The sequence below is a fragment of the Haemorhous mexicanus genome, chromosome 3, assembly GCF_027477595.1.
Source record: "Haemorhous mexicanus isolate bHaeMex1 chromosome 3, bHaeMex1.pri, whole genome shotgun sequence".
Taxonomy (NCBI): Eukaryota; Metazoa; Chordata; class Aves; order Passeriformes; family Fringillidae; genus Haemorhous; species Haemorhous mexicanus.
The window spans coordinates 77,536,099-77,556,363 of record NC_082343.1 but is presented as its reverse complement, the minus strand read 5'-3'; positions in this window follow the sequence as shown (position 1 = coordinate 77,556,363).

The following is a 20,265-nucleotide window of genomic DNA, read 5'->3' as shown; positions in this document are numbered from 1 at the left end:
TGGTGAATTTCCTATCCATAAATAAGATAAAGTGATAAAGAGAAGGAAAATAAGAAAGCTGCCTTTGCACAATAAGGGAGGAAGTGGCTGTGAAAATGGACCATGAACAGCGCCTGGGAGATGAAGTAAAGAAGCGCTACAGCAGACTAATTGCTGAAGGGAACCTGGTTGAAAGAGGTACTGCAAATCCCCTCCAAAACCAGGAAAAGTCAGATTCTTGCAGTTGAAATCTGCTTGTCAACAAGAATACAGTGCCCTGAAAAAAAATCCCAAAGAAGAGCTTTTCCTTGAACTATCTGCCAGCTGCCAAACTATGAAATGTGGATCTTATTATGTATTATAAATCAATTTTATGGGAGCAAGGAAAAAAATCCACCATTATTTTTTATATCAGGAGAAATCTATGAAACACTGAATTCTTAGGATTTATACTACAGTTTTGTCCTTGTACTTATGACTTTTTTTTTTTTAGGTATTAGGTACAGAGATTTTCCTCAATATTAACATCTTGGAACAAGTATTCCCATAGAGAAATCTCAGCCAAACTATTCTGGTGTTTTGTGAGTTTAAACTGGATGGGACTGCGTTCCCCTGGAATGGGTGGCAGAACATTCTGTCATATGTGCACTGCATTTGCCTTTGTTTCTCTACCCCAGAGTCTGCAGCCGTCTGAACCCACAAAGCACTTGAGCACAAGAGTCCTAAACAAAACTAAGCTTTATTCTAAAATTAGGTAATTGACAAAGTAGCTGAAAGTAAGGGGCGAGTGGAGAGATAATAGACAGTGCTTTAGCTACAGACATACATTTCCATAGAATCTGTTTTTTCTTCTGCTCTAGAGCACTGCCCTATTTGGTGCAGATCCACGGCTGTGGAGGGTCCTCTCCTGTGCCCATCCCTCACACATTTCTGTTATCCACTGATAATCTGTACCCAGGATAATAGGTCTGAAGGACCTACTATCAGAGCAGCCAGTATTAGTTTCAGACTATACTTTCAGGCACACAATTGTCTGTGTGAAGGCAGACAATTTTATTCCGTGGAACAGCCCTAAAAGCAGCCTTACTAAATAGTTATAGTCATTAACCCAGAGTTTCAGTACCGTAACTTTCATTTTCTTTGTAGTTCATAGGTCTAGTTAACAGGAAATGGTCAAAATATGTTGTATCAAAAGTACATCTGGTACAGCACTGTGTCTGTTACACAGATGGGTAGTGGATACTTAAGGAAGACAATAAGAACATACAGGATTGCTTTCACTGCAGCACTTCCAGCAATCAGCGCTTTAGGGCTTACAAAAGTGAGAGGTTGCAGTTGGACTGCTGTGTTTAATAACTGCTGATGTACCTATTCTCTGTCAGCTAGTCTAGTCATTCTCAGAAGTCATTTATGCTGCTAGAGATTCAGAAAGAAAATCTGCAGCTCCACAGCATATTATGTGGTATAAAAAGCAGTACTTCTTTTTTAAAAAATCTATTGTTTGATGATGTCACTGAGTGCTTGTATTTTAATTCTGTGACACATTATGGCTTATTCCAACCTCCTCTTTTTCCCTCTGTTTATGACTTTGGATTTCTGCTATATGGCCACTCAGTCATGCTGTCTGTGTCAGGTCCTATCTGCTAAGCTTTTTCCTCTTTTAAAGCACTACTGTGCTTCTGACTATTGCTGCCTTTTTCTGCTTGTCTGCTATTTTATTTTTTTCCTTAAAAAAAGGCAAATGAGAGTTATATGCTGTATTGATTAAGTAGAGGTATTTCTTGAATAGTGCACAGTGATGTCTTCTGTTTTACTGTAAATTTCTTTTATTTTTCTGCCTTCTCTATGACCACTGCCAAACTGTTCATGTCACTGCCTGACTGGCTTAGTGGGTGAAGGGAGAACAGTTGGTCATTATCTTCAGTAAGGCTTTTGGAATGGTCTGAAGCTGTCAAAGTGCAGGTCAGATTAGTTCAGAGGCGCAGAGAATTGTGATCAGTGGCAGAATGTCCACCTGGAAGCAAGTCACTAATTATGAACCTTGTGGTGTTCACCTGGGGTTGGTAGCTGGTCCCACACTGCCAAACACTATTTTTAGTGATCTGGATGGTGGGGAAGAGTGTACCTTCTGCAAATTTGCAGAGGATACGAAACTGAGTGGTGTGTAGAAGGCAGGCTGAAGAAATCGAGCTGAGATTAATTTAGTGAAGGCTTACAAAGGGAAATGCCAAATCCTGTTCCCCTGGGGACAGCAGTCCCACTACACACTAGGGGCTGGCCTGCTGAAAAGCTGCTCAGCAGAGGACATCAGTGTCTTGGTGGACAGCAAACTCATCAGGTACAAGAATGCTTTATCACAGCAAAGAAGGCCAATAACAAAATCACAGAATCATTGAGGCTGCAAAAGACCTCCGAGACTGTAGAGTCCAACCTTTGAGCAATCACCACCTTGTCAACTAAACCACAGCACAAAGAACATCCTGGGCTATCTTAGGGAGACCGTTAACAGAAAACTGGGAAATGTGTCCTTTGCTGCCTCCTTATCACTGGTGAGATACATCTGGACGCTTGATCCAGTTCTGGATGATTAAGGAGTTGGAGCATCTTTCATGCCACTTAGAAAGGTTAAAAGGTTCTTTGTTTGACCTCAAGAAGAGAACATAAACAGTTTTATGACTCTCTGCAATGTTTTCAAAATCTTTCCTGAGTGGCAACCAAGAAGTTATTTTGATTATTCAGCCTGCATTCTTCATATCCAGTGATTTGAAATCCATCTGCAGCTTCATCACTCAGTGAATCAGTGAGTCATACCTTGTTGTCAGTTGGCTGGGTATTGATAGGATAAAAAGAAAGGTTGTAGGAAATAGCCTGGGGATCCTGGTGGATAGGTTGAATAGGAGTCACCATGGTACCCTCACAGCAATGCAGGCCTGTTGCATAGTGCAAAGGTGGAGGGAAGTGTTTTTTTTCTTTCTGTTCAGCACTTTTGCTGCTGCTCTGATTTTATGTTCTGCTAAAGGACATGTGACATGGAATGTACAGCTGGGAGAGGTGAGTTTATTTGGTCTTAAGGAAAGAAGGCCCTGGGAGAACCTCGCCACTGGCTTGAACTACCAGTGGGACATTACCAGGTACACAGAGCCAGAAACTTCTCAGAGGTACACAGTGAAAAGATCAGAGCTATGAAAAAAGAAATTCCAATTAGGCTGTGAAAAGTTGTATTGTTTTGTTCCATCAAGTGTAATCAAATGCTGGAACAGGCTGCAAAGAAGTTTTGTAACTGTCATTCCTGGAGATATTCAAAATTCAGCCATACAAGGCTATGGCCCACCTGATCTGACTTCAAAATAGTGCAGCTTTAAGTGGGAATAGATAACCTCTCATTCTAAATCATTTTGAAATTCTATACTCTTTCTGTACCTATTTCTAGCTAGAAACAGACACAGTATGTGGAATAATGTTGGGTCATCCCATTGCTTTTTCACCTCAATATTTACCCCATTTTTAAGATTAGTTTAAGAAAGCCTGTCTTTATCAGAATATTGTTTGCTGTCTTTTAATCAATAATGAATTCTTAAAAGTATCTTCTACTTTATCCCCCAGTTTTTGCAGTTTGATTTTAAATCCTTTGGTGAGGAACATCTATCCAAGAGATCAACCACATCATGCATCTCAAAATCCTCTAAAAGATTTGTGAAGCACTCATTTACAAAAAGGTTGTTTTCTGGTGCTCCCCATGTTTACTAACATATATATAATTTTAATTTGTAACACTTTGTTTTATAAAGAAGTCAGAATTTCTAGTCCTTAGCTCCCAGATCACCTCTAGAGACATTTTAATGAGTTGCCATTAGAAAATGCCATCTCCCTTTCCCTTGTACAATAGCAGATTTAAACAGTCATTTAAAGACCACTGCTAATATACCAGCAATATTATGTGTGAGTTCTTTTAAAAAGATATGTGGTTACTTCTAACTCATGGTGATTTTTGCTACCCAACTAACCAATTTGTTCAAAATACCTCTTACTTTCTCTCACTTTGAGATAGTACCTTAGACTTTTCCCTGTCAAAGAATTGCTATGATAAATAATTTTCTTCTTGATTTTCTAGTGAACATGAGATGCTGTATTCATGGGGTGAATGCTGATCTTGCTGACGTCTATCTGAGTTTTAATTTTAGGAATATAGAGTTCAGCCCTGTTGTATATCCACTGACAAATACTGTGTATTTGTGCTTGGAATCCTTGATTGTTTACATTCAAGCCAGTTATGTCTGAATAAGGATACAGCAAACCAGGAAGCATTTTTTTTTTCCAAAGATATTGTTTAAGATATGTGAGTAAAATCCAATAAGTACAAAAATGCTGTTAGGTATTTAAATGCTGATGATTTGTGTTACAGGTCTGCCCCTGATGTAAACTGACTGTGTGAGGAGTCAAAGCTACTCCAGAAATCAGTGAGGACTGGGATTTCCTGCATATATTCTATTCTTTAAGACCACTCAAACTGTTGAAAAAGCAAAGCCAGTTTACTGAGTGCCTGAAGTATTTAAAAAAGATAGAATAATATAGTCAGAATCTAAATTAAGCCTAAATTTTGCATTGTGCCCTTTATGCACAGTTATTATCAAGCAGCAAGCTGTGTAAAATATGGAAACAACTTAGTAATATACCAGCAAATAGCCTACAAAATAAAATAAGTAATTATAGTATGTACTTCAAAACAGAAAATATGGTTATTTTAAAGTAATACTTGACACTGAATATTTCTAAGACCGTGCAAAACACAAGATTAGTCAAGAGGAATTGTAGTAAATCAGCTTATTATAAAAGACAAAGGAAAGATTTTGCTTGGAAATAAGGAAGAAATATTCATACATGTAAGGATTCTACTGCAAGAAAGCACAGGAATCAGTAGATCTGTATAATCTGTGCATCATTCAGCATGGAGGCTAGTACAGAAAGAAAGGATCATTAATTTAAGCATTTAGAGAAAATGTTAGGGTTTGTGTTAGGTTTTGCCTTGTCTTTCTCAATCCTGTACTCCACCATCTCCTTCCCAAACTGCATACAATTAGCAGTTCTGTATTCTAATCTCTCCCTTGCTGCTTAAAATTATCACTCCTTTATTTCAAATATGGCTTCTTATCCTCTGCTCTGCTAACTGGCTTTATTACCCTCGACCCCTTCTTGCCTCCACTGCAGGCAGCTTGACATTTTTACATCAGCTAACCCTCACTCTTCACACCCTTCCCTTCTCCTCCCCCAGCCTGTATTTTCTTCCCTTTCCACTTTTGGTGTAGTCAGAGCTGCAGAGAGCTTTTCAGCAGATATTCAAACCCCTGGAGAAATTCAAAGAGATTGAAACACAGCACAAGAGCTAGGGGTGTTTTCTTCTGGACTGCCAAAAGCATAAGGTAACATTCCAAATGAGGTCACTGTACCATGATCTCATTTTGAATTGGATTTGCTTGGGAGGCATAGGAAGCCTGATAGGGAGAGCATATTGTTTTGGTAGTTAATATTACACAACAAACTGTGAAAAAAACCTAAGCATTTACTTTCATGTCCTAATTCATAAATTCATGTGTCAGGAGTTTAAAAGAATTATGAGAAGATAATAAAACAATGGCTTAAATTAGGCATGAGCATGGCTTAAGCTAGGCATGGACTGGGCTCATAGCAGTCAAGTGTACAAGGCACATATGCGCAGAGGTGCCAAAACAAAACGAAAGGTTGACAAAAGTATTTTGCAGGATAACTGAAAAGAATAGCAATGCTTTTTGTGCTAAGCAAAGCAAGAGAGGAGTGGCAGGAGAAAGCATGGCATGAGTGGGTACCTCAGAACCTTCCCTGCGTGTAAGGTGCTGCTAACAGGCTGTTTCGGAAGAATGAATGTATATTCTTTCCCCTGAAAAAGACAGAAATAGGTATTCTATGTCACAAAGAGCATATATAATGTAAGGAACAGGAAAACAAGATGCACTGGGAAGCTCTACCTGCTGTCAATTATATATGAAAATATCATCAGTAATTCTGCCCATCAGTAGCATTTTGACATAGGGTACTTCACAGGACTTTGCAGTGATTTGAAGGAGAATTTAAATAGCCATTGTATTAACTTTGAAACTGGTAGTGCAAAACAAGGCAGGTTGTGAAATAAAATGTGTGTAGGAGCAACAGAAGTAATAGCAGAATGTGGTTGAACTTTGTTGGTAACCTAACTAGTGAGTGGAAAGAATTAAAAATCACAGAGAGAGAGAAAGAACTGCAAGTGTAGAGAGAAAAAGCACCCTGCTGTGCTTTAGACATAGAGCAAAATTTACAATAAACCTTCAGAGTGGCTGAGTGATCCTCAGCTTCACTATGAGCAGAAAGAAACCCTGGTGGAAGGAAGACATTTGACCATAAAAATATTTGTTCCTGTGATTAAACATCATAATCATAAACCCAGAGCAAGTGGCAGAGATAGGGATAGATTTATGGCTTTTTTGTGAGAGCACTTCTGCAAATCTCTTACCATTATTTTTGAAGTGAATATATAATTTCTGTTGACTTCAGGGGTTCTGAGCATGCTAAGTTTTGGAATGTATATTTTTGAAGCTTCATTAGAAAAGCTAATAAATAAAATTTATTTTTTATTTTATTACATTAGAATTATATCTTAAATATACATTTTAAATGAGATCTTTCTGTGTCATATATTATATTTCACTCTTTAGAAAAGATATTTTATGAAAATATTCATTTGTGATTAAAAGCTGGATTACTGCTGTGAAGAAAATTATTCTATGTTAGCCATGCAGGCTGCAAGAAAAGATCCAGCAAAACTCCTTTCTGCCTGAAATCAATAATAAAATAAGTTCATTTCACACAAACACACATCTAAAGCTTTCATGACAGTCTAAAAAATCTAAAAATGCCTGCAGAGGATATGAGTTTATTGAATTTTCTTACTTTACTGTTTCATAGACTCTACCTTAACCAGATAGTATAATCTGATTGTATCAACCTAGAAGTATATAGGATTTTATTTTAATGTTAAAAAGGTCAATAGCTTTGGAACTTAAATTCTTTCTGTCTTCTATACTGCACTAGAATCTCAGCAGTGAAGTATTACCTGATAACTTTAATAAAAAGAGGTTGGATTTTATAAACTAAAATTTACTTATTCATTTCCTATATATACAGTTAAATTCTTTAGATGGATGCTTTCTAAGTATGTGGCAAAGCAATATATACTTTATTGAATGATGAAGGAAATTTATATTAATGTGGTTGATATAGAAATAAAATTTCTTCCAAAGCATTTTTGCTGTAAAACTGTTATTGAATATTACATCTTTTTATTACCTCAGATGATATTCCAACATTTTAGTGCTTTATTCCAGCTCTGAAAATGTTTTACTCTTACCAAAGACACATTCTGCTAGGTTCTGCATTGAAGTACTTTTGGTTTGGAATTTGAGTTATATTTTAAAATTTGGTAACAGATCTACCATTTGCTGAGCCATGCCAAGGCTTTTAGTTGGTCTGCAGAATAGATTCATTTTGAAAGATTTTTTTTTTAGACTTCCGTGAAGCTTCTGAAAATCTGGATCACATTAGATGTAAAGGCTTAGGCATTTTCAGCACCATAGAAGAAGTTTGCAATCATTTTCTATAGTACAAATGGGCTTATTTAGCACTCCTGTTATGGAAAAGATTCTACAATAATAATACTACTATTATAATACCATTTCTGTAATAATAGCACTTCTGTTATAAAACACCATTATTATAGAAATGCTATTATAAGACAAGCCCTGTTATTTAGAATTGCTTCTGCAATAAAAGTGCTAAAAAGTCTGCTTGTATTACAGAAAATTATTGCAAATTTTTCTTGCCTGGCAGTGAAATTTTTCATTCTGAATCTTGTCTGTCGCTGTTGGAAAGCCATTCTCATACATACTCTGAAGCCTCTGTGAGTTACTCAACAGTGTGTATTTAAAATAGGGAATTATTGAATAGGCAAATGGAAAAAAGGCCAGTCATCGTTTATGCCATCTTCCATGTTCCTGATGTGCTGCTCACTCTTTGTCATAGATCACAACTCTTATGTGGAAAGTGTATGCAGACTCATAGAGTAGGTTTTACCACTTTGCATTAGGTAGAGGAGATGACATAAAAAAATATATGGAGAAAAGGAGCAAACTGTTTTGTTTCATCCAGTTAATTTTTCCAATTTTGAGCACAGTTCACAAGAAACAGCTTCCAGTTTTTCCATTTGACTTTGTACCGTACTCTTATGCTCATATTATTCCACAGGAGGTAGATTCAATAGGAGTAAAATTCAGTCCATGGAGAGAGACTCCTATTAAACACTTTGAACCAATTCAACCATTAGGGTCAGAGGTCCTTAATGAATACTCATCCTAAGGACCAGCCTGCTCTGATCATCATCTTCCCACCACCAGTGGTGCATGAGTGCATTCCGAAGCCATAACAAATATCTGCCTTTTGGGAGGAGGAGAACAAAAGGAAGAGCAAAAGGAAAAAGAGGAATCCTGTAATTCTACCCCTGATTCCCCCATATTCTGTGTTTTCTTTAAAAAAGTTTATTTTCCACTACTATAGCTGTTCTAGTGCACTCTGCACTTCCTCCATGTGCAACCACCAATCCACCAGTGTTCCTGCACACAGAGCAAAAATTCCCATGGGCAAGGCATTTTAGTAAAAGATTAGGACAAATTTCTGAGTTTAGGCCTCAGTCAGTCTTTGCCTAATCCATTAATTTCCGTGTGAATGAGTTACCTATAATTATTTTGGAAATGTTTAAGTCACAGTGTGAACTTTGTGTGAAGGACACTAAAGAGTTGGTTCCCAGAAATTTCTTTTATCTTCACATACACTCTGGCACAAGAAGTCTCTTGTTTGTCTTTGCCTTGCCTGTGCAAAATTCCAAAGACATCACATCTGTTTCACGTCCTGGACAAGGGTCATCTAGAAAATAGAAATTCAACATGAAGTCTATGGAACTGCATCAGTCATATGCCAGAAGAAGATCCATCTTCTAGGTTTCTACTTTTTGTCATAGCTGTTTTCTGCTGAAAACAATGAGTCTCAAAAATTGAATTAATCCTAATTTTTTTTCTTTTTTTTTTTTCAGTTTATAGTTCCTCTACCAAGGAAATGTCATTACAGTAATTTTTCCTCTACCCATAATTTCAGTGTAATAATGCTTCTAAATAACTTGAAAATCTGATCTTGAATTTTGCCTTGCAGTTCTCCAAGAGTGTAATTTGGGCATGAATTGGAGCCATTAGATAGCAACAATATGACTATTACTGTGCTAAAACTTTTCCAGTAGCATAAGGAGAATATTAAGTCTCTCATTTAAAAAATTTAAAATTTTTCCTCACTCTCCATCACCAATTAAATATTTTTAAATTGCACCATGACTGTCATCAGACTAAAATTTTCTTTTTAATTATTTTAAAGTCAGTTTTGTTATTTAGTGGAAGGAAAAAAGAGCTAGTGAGTTTTGATGCTCTTTTGTACTCCCGTAAGTTGCTAAAGGCTTTGTTTTTACACTGCTAAATACATTACTTAGTCCATAGAGTTTATTAGTGCCTTTGGGTACCATATTTTCTTGAAAATAGCATACACTTTTGTGCTTATTTGTATCTCCTAATGCTTAAGTGCTTGTGCTCTCTTTTGTGTGTTATTTTTCAGTTGATACTTACCAGTACTTGCATTGGGTAACATCTGCTGTTTTGGTTCTTCATTGCAATAGCTCCCTTAAGACTTTTAGTACAAAAAGTGAGTTTATTGTTAGCTGCTACAGTACTACAAAGACAATCTTGTGGTAGCAGTGGAATGTTCCCTTCTTCTCGGTAGATCCAAGAAAAAGGCTCATTCAAGTAATAATTTGCTCAAAAAGTTGAGTTTTTGGTAAGGTAAATGGTTTCTATTTTAAAAGGAAGAATATGTTGCATAGCCTCAGGTGAAAAAAAAAAGCCAAACGTGAGCAGTTAAAAAAAATTGAGGTTTTTTATTTTTGAAATCTGTGCAGTGGAAATGTTGGCTACTTTTGGCATTTAAAAACAAAGCACTTATATTTTCGGTTTCAAGCATACACTTTTCATTTAAAATGAAGTATTAAAAAAAAGAGCTAGGCAGCCCCAGAGCAAAATACTTATTTTTAGCCTTAAGAAAATTAGAATATTTCAGGTTTTCTGTTTTTTTGGAAAAAGAAGATAGTCTGGTGTAAGGACTTAAAGAATGCAGTTGTAAGGACTTAAAGAATGCAGTTGCATGTCTCAAAACACTGTCCCCATAAGATAAGCCACCACAGCAGAACTTGAGATCAGACAGCAACAGGAGGATGCTCATTCCAGGCCTGGTGAGGCAGACCTGGGTAAAGCATCCAGACATAAATTCCCTCCATGGCAAACAGTTTGTGAGTGGGTGCTTATTCACAGCAGTGAGTGCTTATGCACAGCCCATCTCACACTATGGGAACAGCACTCACACCCTGTGGATAGCCAGGACTGGACAGTATAGAAGTGAGACCTCCAGAAGATCCTCTCTGGGACCCTGCCCCACTGAAGGCCAGGGTGAAGAAGGACCAGTGGGACACTGCAGGAATCAACATGGGATGATATCTGTTGCTATCTACTGCTTAATTTCTCTCTCTGTCACTCTCTTTCTTCCACCCCTCTTCTCTCCTCCTGTTTCCTTCTATCTCTCTACCTCTCATTTACTGTTAAATAAAATCTGTGCTATTGACATCAGCACATGGTCTTGTTTGCACCCCAGCTCAGGGAGAAGCATCCATTATAAGTGGGTCATACCAATTGGTCAGAATAAAATTTTTTATTATTGCTTGTTTACCTATCAATTCAAATCCAAAATAAAGAAGCCCTTTTTTTCTCACTACGCCTAGTGAAGCCCTGGCTATGGCTGTGCCTTGGATATGGCATCTATATGGCACTCTGATCATGTCCTTGTAGTTCTCAAGTATAAAAATTAAGGTGTTCTTTTGTTTTCATCCTTCCTTCATTTTCTAAGTTATTGTACCAAACCCAAGAGGTTCAGGCACTTCTGTACTAGAGGGTGCACTCTTCCAACACCCAGGCATCAGGACAGTTCAGAGATTTCCTCTCAGAACAGCTAAACTCTGGAAGTGCCTGCATTCAACCAGTCAGGCTGTGCCTCCTTAAGGTTTAATAGCTTCTCATGATAACTTTGGCAGGTCAAACACATGACATAAGTTTCCAGATTCTCCATCTTCCCATGAATAGCAAGGTAGACAGATATTTCTTTTAGTAAAGTTTATGAAAGCTCATTACTAAACCTGCAAGATATCTGCTGGGTTAGATCTTACAGGTACATCCAAAGTGCAGACATGAAGAGGGAGCAACAATTGTCTGCTTCTACTTAGAAAAACGGTGGTAGTAGCCATGGTGTTGCTATCTACCTTTTTCATAACTGCCCAGTAACTTCAACTTACACACATGAAGTAGATCTATTTTTTTTCCTTTTCTTCTGACAGGTTTAGAACTGAAACATTTTACCTCACAGGAGGGTGTCCAGCTTAACAGGCTACTTGGCAGGTTGGGGGATATAATGCTCTACCCTCACACAGTATTTGAAACTTGAGCACAAATGATGTACTAACACCACCATGGAGTTCTAAACTGAGGTTTGTCTGTTGCCATTTGGTCTCCTTCTTAAGCAACCAAGAAACCAGAAGCTTTTGATAAATATTTCACCAACCCACCTACCTTTATGGGTTCTGACACCTTAGTTTGGTGTGCAAATAGGTGAATAAAGTGAAAAGAAACATGGAGGGTTTGAAAAAAGCGATATATAAGACTTTTTTGAAAAGCAAGATTTTAGGGACGCTTAGCTAATACAGACAACTTTGGTAGATGACAGAATGCATAATTATATCTTGCCTCTTTTGTGTTAAAGGGGAGCTAAGCCTTTACATAGGATAAGCATAAAAATGAGACTATATCTTGTTTTCAAAAGAAGCCAGTCAGTCATTTGGTGCTAATGATCATGGAGCATTGACAGGATCAGGTATCCAAAATTCAGCCTGCCCACTGTTTTAGAGAGGTTGTCTAGCTCAGTATCTAGTTTAAAAGTGGAACAATTATTAACCTTGTGCCAGAATAGCTAGATGCTCAGAGGGGTAAAATCAAGCAAGCCAGAAAGAGAACAAGCAGGTAACTGCCCTGATAACCATGACACAGGGGAATTTTGTTAATGAATCTACCTTTTCACTATGTCATCCCCATCATTCTGCTTGTTCTATAGGGGCCCTGATAATTAATGGCAGCTTCTTAACCAGTGCTCTGCACAAGAAGAATTGTGTAGTCTCTTGCCATACCCAGGGTACAGGGGTGTTTCTTGGGCTCTTAAACAAGCCAAAGGAGTTACTGCTGACTTTTCCACAAGAAAGTACATTCTGTCTAGGGATGCTTAACTCTTTTAAGAAACGATCATTTTCTTGTTATTGTTAAGATAACAGAATCTGAAGGGAATGGGTGGACTTAACGAGGCTCAAAATAAGAGTGTTCATGTTCCTTAGACCCAGATTGTTCAACAACAACCTTTTAAAGATCATCACTCTGGTCATATACTTCACTGCAAATTGTTGCAAGTCCTCCCTAGTAAATTGTGTCCCGGTGTTAAACACTGTGTCAGATATTCTATGTCTAGCAAAAAATACATTCTCATAATCACCAGTTCAACTTCAATGGAGTCAAGTAATGTTATATCAGGAAAATTTAAATCATAATTTAGAATTAATACATACATCTCCCTAGTCAGTTTAAGTAAATAAAGGACTGCTTTACTCCAGGGGACAATTTATTCTGTCCCACCATATAGGTTTCTTTGGACTGCCAGAGCCTGTATTTTTGCACATGTGACAAAGCCTAGATAAATTCTCCAATGGCACTGTTCAGGAGCAATATCAAATGTGTCTAGTCTGTCTCTGGGATTTTTCAGTCCTTTGATTTATCTTTCAGTTATCTGTTTTAAAAAATTTTTTCAGTAACTTTGGCAACTCCTTACTTGGATAATTTGAAGTTCCTGTTTTAATTCAGGCCTTGATTTTGTTTTGAGGCTTGGAAAGTGCTGTTCTGGCTAGTCTGTGCTACTAATAATCATATTGTTATCCTGAACTGCTGCAACCTACACTTTTTCTGTAGTGGGACAGCTTTAAAAAATAGTTTGATAGTAACTCAAGGTTTGCATCTCATTCAAATGAAGTTTTATCAAATGCTCTAGAAAATATTAATGCAGCAACCAAGTTTCCCTTGCAAATCATCAGTTTCTAATTTAAAAATAATAGCCATACTTTCATGGTGGTGCTTTGCTAAGCTGACCTTGGTTCTGTGCTGCATTGTTTACAGTTGAAGCTGGTCTTCTGTAAATACAGACATGAATCTTTTTGTCATGGGCTAAACACAAACTCAATTTCTTTGCACTGGACTAAACTTTTGTCAGTGGCCAGAGTGAGTAAAATGCTGATTTACAATTCTGACCATATTGATTTATGAGAATTTTGCCAGTTCACTCCTTTGACCAATCTGTAACAGCTTATTTTGCACTTTGATACTGTTTCCTTGTGTCTGCACCTCTGCACAGCAGTGAGTTTAAGATTTTAGTTCAATAGCCTGTTCTTCTATTAAAAAAATAGAGTAAATGAAATGAAACAATAATGCCTGGGGCCTTTTAGTCTGGGAGCAGACATTTTACTATTTCATGTATTTAAATTTAAGGGAAAAAAGCAGCCTCTTTTGTTTTCCCAAAGAGTGCTTGCAGCCTGTTCTTTTAGTTAATTTGGTTCCTTATGCCTAAGTCAAGCTTTCGTAGGAACCTGAATAGTGGACTCGTTACATTTTCAGCTGCTCTCTGTTCTTCAGAGCTTCTCAATAAACAGCTGAGAAGTCTTCAAACCTCCTTGTGTTTGTTTTGACTCCTTGACCTGTCAATAATGTCATACTTTTGATGAAGAGAAGGCTTTGTATCTGCAAATTACTGCTGCAATTTTTTCCTCTAGCAGTTTACTGTCTACCTTCACCTCTGTTTTGCAGATATTTTTAATTATATTTTATTACCTCATTCTTTTCTTTTAATGCTGGTAACACTGTCTTTGACATCCCACTGACTCATTGCTCTAATGCTCAGCTTAAAGTTAATAAATGTCCCATTTACTTTCAGGTTGACAGTCTATTTATCTTCTGATGATGGGCAATACTGCCAGAAAAAAACCATCCAAGGAAGTCATGCTGCAGTTAGCCTCTCTGGCTGTGCTGTGCATACTTGACTGGTGTCTGCAAACTTTCATGCACTGATATTAATGAGTGCATGTCTTTAATCTTTTTTCATTTGACAGATATTGTGCTATTTTTCATAGACTGTGTAAGTCTGTGGTCTCTACCGAAGTGGCTTTGATTTTGTGCTATTATGCCTTAGGTATCTCTTCTGTAGTCTGGATTTTCAGTCTTATTTATACTTTAAGATACTGTCCATTTCCATAAGCATTATTCTTGAGGGAATGTGATTCCTGCTGCTTAGCACATTCTGCTTATGATATCAGGTTAATCCGTGTCTCCCCTCTATCCTGGTAAGACACACAGGGTTGGGGCACAGCCCTGAAAGCTCCCCTTTGCTCGTTCCTGGTGTTAAATGGTGAGCACAGTCTCTGTCAGAGTTTAACCCCACATGTAGAAGGGCGAGTAGCCCGAGTCAGGCTCTGTTCTCAGAAGGCGGTCTGCATGTGGCCAGTCTGGTTTTAGAGATAAAGTAGAGAAGCTGTATGGATGCAAGTCACACTGAGCCATTTGACCATAGGACCAGAAAATGGTTCCTGGTCCCTGTAATTCCTAGCCTAAAACTAGCCTTTGAGGTCCTGTTCCATAATTTCTTCCCCTGGACAAATTTTATTAACAATCTGGTTTTATCACAGACGGCACAAGTTAAGACTGACAACATCTAAATAAAGTAAAAATTCTTTACACTTTCTTTAGGTAACTTTCTATTTAACATATTCCCCTCAGAAGACAGAACAGTACTCAAATTTTTGCAATGTAGTTTCATAGTTGGAATCTTTTATCTGAGCTAGCTGAAAATTACTGAGCACACGAAATGCATTAAAATCTGCTGTTGTCAGTAATAGGGTTGTTTTTTGATGTTATTCTCTGACATGGGCAATTGACATTGATTGCAAATGCAGAATGAGACAATCTGATTCTCTTTGTCAGTTGTTTTCAGTCGGTGACCTGTCAAAAACTGGACCTTCTTGACACAGTTTTAACTCAGTAATAAGTATTCTCTTCTCTGGAACTATTTCAAATTGTGTACCAGAGATTTTCAATTCTCCAGTTTTGTGCTCTTCCACTAGCATTTACTTTTGTTTTGCAATTTCTATTTATAATATGGTGCTCGACGAGGGTCTCCAAGCACTGGGCATTATAATACTCATTTATTGCAAATTATCTGCACAACAAAACTGTTCCCAAAGCTGAACCACTTAAAAGCATAGATACCACATCATGCTACCTGTCTGAAATGTTCTTTTTGTGGAGGATCATGTTTCAATCTGTAACTGATAAAATAATGAGGAGGGTGCTGCATTGCATTAAGTCATATTTCAGTTCAGGAAGGCTGGGAAAAAAATGGAAGCTTTCCACATCACTGCATCTGAACTGCAAATGGATCATCAATTTTAATTCCTTATAAAATAAAATAGGAAAAATTGATTTAACAGAGATATTTCTTTTATGAGTTCTCTTTCAGCAGTTACATTTGAGAAGTGAAATGTTCTACTGAACTAAAATTTGCTTTGATTTGAAAATCTGTAAATACAGAATACTTTGATGTTTCTAGGCTAGGAGCCCAGCTTTCCTGAGTTCACTCTATTGCCAACAGAGGAAGGCAGGCATTTCCTGAGGGGGATTTTTTAAGTACTCTAGCTAATAATGCCATTTGAATTCACCATCCCAAGCCAAGATGAGTATTATTTAACTCAAGCAGTGCTTGCTGCCGGTAAGGAAAGACATAATATAATCCAGCCTTCCCAAACAGAAGATTTTACAGACTCATCTACTTCCTTGGTGTTTCCTTTTGGATTAGTTTAGTTTTAGACATTTAGATGTCAAGATTGAATAGTCATTGATATGCTGGCTAAACATTATTTAGGGTTCCACACAGGCATTTCTATACTGATAGGCAAATCTATATTGATTTAATTTTGTAGAGTGGGAGAATTTATTCCTTACTTTTGTGACATATCATATTAATGACTGGGAGAGGCTAATGTTTTTGCTTATTCTGTGAGTTTGTCACAGCTCCCTGTGAAAATTTATGTTGTATTGGTCATTTAATGACTTGTTTTATGGATGTTTTAATTCACCTATGTGAGGAAGCACTTGTTAAAAAACACACAAACAAAAACCCTCAAGCCCCCTCCCCCTTTATTATAGCAGAAGTGTCAAGAAATGCATTAGAATATAATTGTTATTGAGGCGTGATCTAAAGATGTGTGACCATAATTTCACTTCCCTGGAGAGGGTTGGTCAGTTCACTGAAGTATGGAGGATATGAGTGATTCATCACTCCTTGCCTCCATGCATGTGTTGTTATCAAAGCAAATAAAGTAGTATTGCTATCTGGGGAACAGAAGTTAGGAAATGTAGTTGATAAGAGCTTCATAAGTGGTTATTGCTATGTGATTTATCTATAATTGTAAATATTTTATTGCTTTTCACCTCTTTTTTACCTACAAATGAAGTATTGTGAAATAACAAAACTGGTCTAGTCAATGACTCTATTTTATAATAAATTACTTTCTGTGTTTTATTTCATGGTAGTACAGATAGATGTCTGAACTTTTTTTGGTAGCTAGCTTATCATACATGTTGTGATTCTGTTGCTTTTGCAAATGCTGCAGCAACATCTGGTGGTATGGTGAAAGCTGATCAAGTGAAGGCTTCCCATCTTCTGAATTTTGATAAGTTTTTGAAATGCCATCCTGCATCTCAGAAATGGGCTCTGCAGGGAGTTATGCAAAAGTTTTTCATTTTGCTCCTGCTGCACTGCCATAGTCTAAAGTTATGTCAAAAGAAATAAATTTGTGCTATGCTTTTTAACTTGAAACAGCTCTTCTGTTTAGAGATGCTTGCAGGGGTGGTTTGACAAACTATGGTTAGCCCTGATCTCTTTTCTCCCCCAATGAACAAATTATGCAAATCTTCAAGAAGTTCAAATTAGTCAAATGAAGAACCACTTAAGGAAAAACATACCCATGTTCTCTTCCTTGACATTTTACATGATCTTACCAGTCTGTCAAAGCTGTGTGTAACCTCAGAGGCCATTGTGACTCATCTTTTATGGTTAGTAAATAATTGAAAAATGATCAAAGATAATTACATCCCAAAGTTCCCTTATGGTAAATCTACATTGTTTAAATATTTTTTAAATGCCTCTCTTCTAGAAAAGCTAGAAATTATTAAAATTATTTTAATAATAATGAAAGATTTTTGAAATGGAGTATCTAGACCAGTGCTGATTCTGGAGCTATGTATTTCTTTAATTCAAAACTTGTTTGATTAAAATACTTGTATAGATTATTCAAGTAGTAAATGGAACACTATGAATACACCAGAGAGTATAAAATCCTACCATGAAATATTTTCATGATGAGTTCCTATTTTGAATTCAGGTTTACTTATCATCATGAAAATTCACACATAAAACTATTTTGAATTCATTACATAACTGCCTCCAGTTTTTATACCAAAAAAATTCACTGATTTCAGGGGAATTACTATGGGTTTATAATGGTTTTATTGAAGGAAGAATAAGTCTTCTAGACTCACAGTAGTAAAAAAAAATTAAAAATGAGGCACTAAATTGCATGTAGTAATTAAAAGAATAAATGGAAATGTTTTTAGTGTATTGTAAACAGTGGTGAGCATACTCAAGGTCCATAACGTTTTCAAGAGAAAAATCCAATGAAGCCTCTAAAAGTTAATGTGTACCTTTTAAGTTGTTTTGATTACTGAGGACTTACATATAAAAGAACTTTCATGAGATCTGAAGGACGTCAACCAACAATGTGAGACAAACAAGAGATGTACAAGCCATTGGCTGCACTTTTTCAAGCAGCTAAGCAAGGCTAAAAGCTCTCAGCAGCAGAATTTCGTTCTTCCACTTCCACAGCTTTTCCTTGTGGCAAGGTGGCCTCTGCCTCCTTTTGTTGTTGAAAATGCTGGTGCTTGCTGAAACTTGAATTGAGAATTCAATTTAGAGAACCATTGGGTTTGTTTCGTTTCTGATTTAATTTTAATTATGTTAGTGTTAGTTCCCCAAGAAGTCCAGTAGCCAGATGATCAATGGTGCTATCTCACTTCTGTGCAAAAATGCTTTCCAGTTCAGCAGGAGATGGTACTGGGATATGTTGCCCTGTATAGAGCAACTTGGATTGCTGTCTCTTTGTGAAGTGACAGCTTTTGCTGAGTTTTGGCTGGCAGTAACTTGCTGCTGTCCAGTGATGAGACGATATCAGCAGAAGTGAGGAGGTTTTGTCTCTCTTAGAACAAAAGTACTACTGACCAGCTGATTTGCCTCTCTTTGTACTATATTAGCTCCTTATTCTTTAGCCATAAATACAGATTTAACCTAGTTCTCCTGATTTCTTATTGTAAGTAAATAATTTTTAATAATAAGTAGGTAATTGGAGTGACAGTTGAGAAGTAAAAGCAGAGGGATCCCAGACTTGCAGTAGCCAGAAAACATGTACTTACCTGTGCCCAGTGAGTCCAGACCTTCACACTTTGTCCAGAAACACTTGCAATCCAACTCTAGCACTTTTCTTGGGCCTTGGGAGGGCCACAGGTCTGCCACTGATTTCTCACTTTTCCTCTCACACTCTTCAGAAAATTAAAAGGCCAAGTTAATAATCACCTGTCTGCATTGTATGTCCTGGCATTGTTATTTCTGAAAGTGTGGTGTTGGCACCTGGGATGGCTTTTCCTAAACTGGCAGAGTTTCCTTGCCCAGGCTGCATGCTGTGCCTTATTTGTGCAGCCCTTCACTTCAGAACACAGTGCACAAGTAGAACCAAGAGATATTGTGTGGTTTAAGTGTGTCCAGTGGTTCAGGTTCAAGAGGCAAGTAGCACCATGAGGTGTACACCTGGGGATGGAATTATGAGAAGCAGAGAAGTTTAAATGTTTTTAATGTTACACAATGACATAGTTTATTATATATTCATGGGGTGCTACTTTGTTGTTCCTTGTTTTTCATATATTTCAGCACATCATGAAAGGTCTGAGTATTCCCAATACCTTCTATGACATAAAATGTATCTTGAGAAGGATACTGGTTACTGAGGCACAGAGCATCAAAAACCTGAAATCTCAACCCTGTTGGTACTGCAGACTTGGTGTATGACCATGAGCAAGTTATTCACTGTATGCCTCAGTTTTCCTTTCTGAAAGGAACATAACAGTTGTAGCAGAAATGTCGTATTTTTTAGTCCTATGAAGTGTGTTTTTTCCCCCAGGGATGTTAAGAATACTCATAATAATTATTAATTATCAAATAAATGGAAAGCCCCTTCAGATTTTTAAGGATGTTCATATGAACTTAATACATACAGAAATGTCTTACAGAACTGCATCCATTTTTACTAATTTATATCAGACAGAGGTCTGTAATTGCAATTCTCAGAGTCATCAAAGAGACATTTGCTGTTAGCTAGCATGTGAAATAAAGAAGCTTTACTAGAAAACCTGATGCACTTGAAGGTGGTCCCAGAAACACACTACTGTAAGAAGAATCATAGAATCATGGGATGGTTTGGGTTGGAAGAGCCCTTAAAGATAATCTAGTTCCAAACCCCTGCCTTGAGCAGAGATACCTTCCACTAAACCAGATTGCTCACAACTCCATCCACCCTGGCCTTGAGCACTTACAGAGATGGGGTATCCAAAGCTTCTTTGGGAAACCTCTTCCAGTGTCTCACCACTCTGACAGAGAAGAATTTTTTCCTAATATCTAATCTAGGCCTACTATTTTTCACTTTGAAGCCATTCTCCCTTGTCCTGTCAGCACATGTCCTTGTAAAATGTCCCTCTCCATTTTCCTTATGGGCTCCCTTCAGGTACTGGAAGGTTGCCATGAGGTCACTTCAAAGCCTCTTTCCTGGGCTGAACAGACCCAATTCTCTCAGCCTTTCCTCATAGGATAGGTGCTCCATCCTTCTAATCATCATCATGGCTC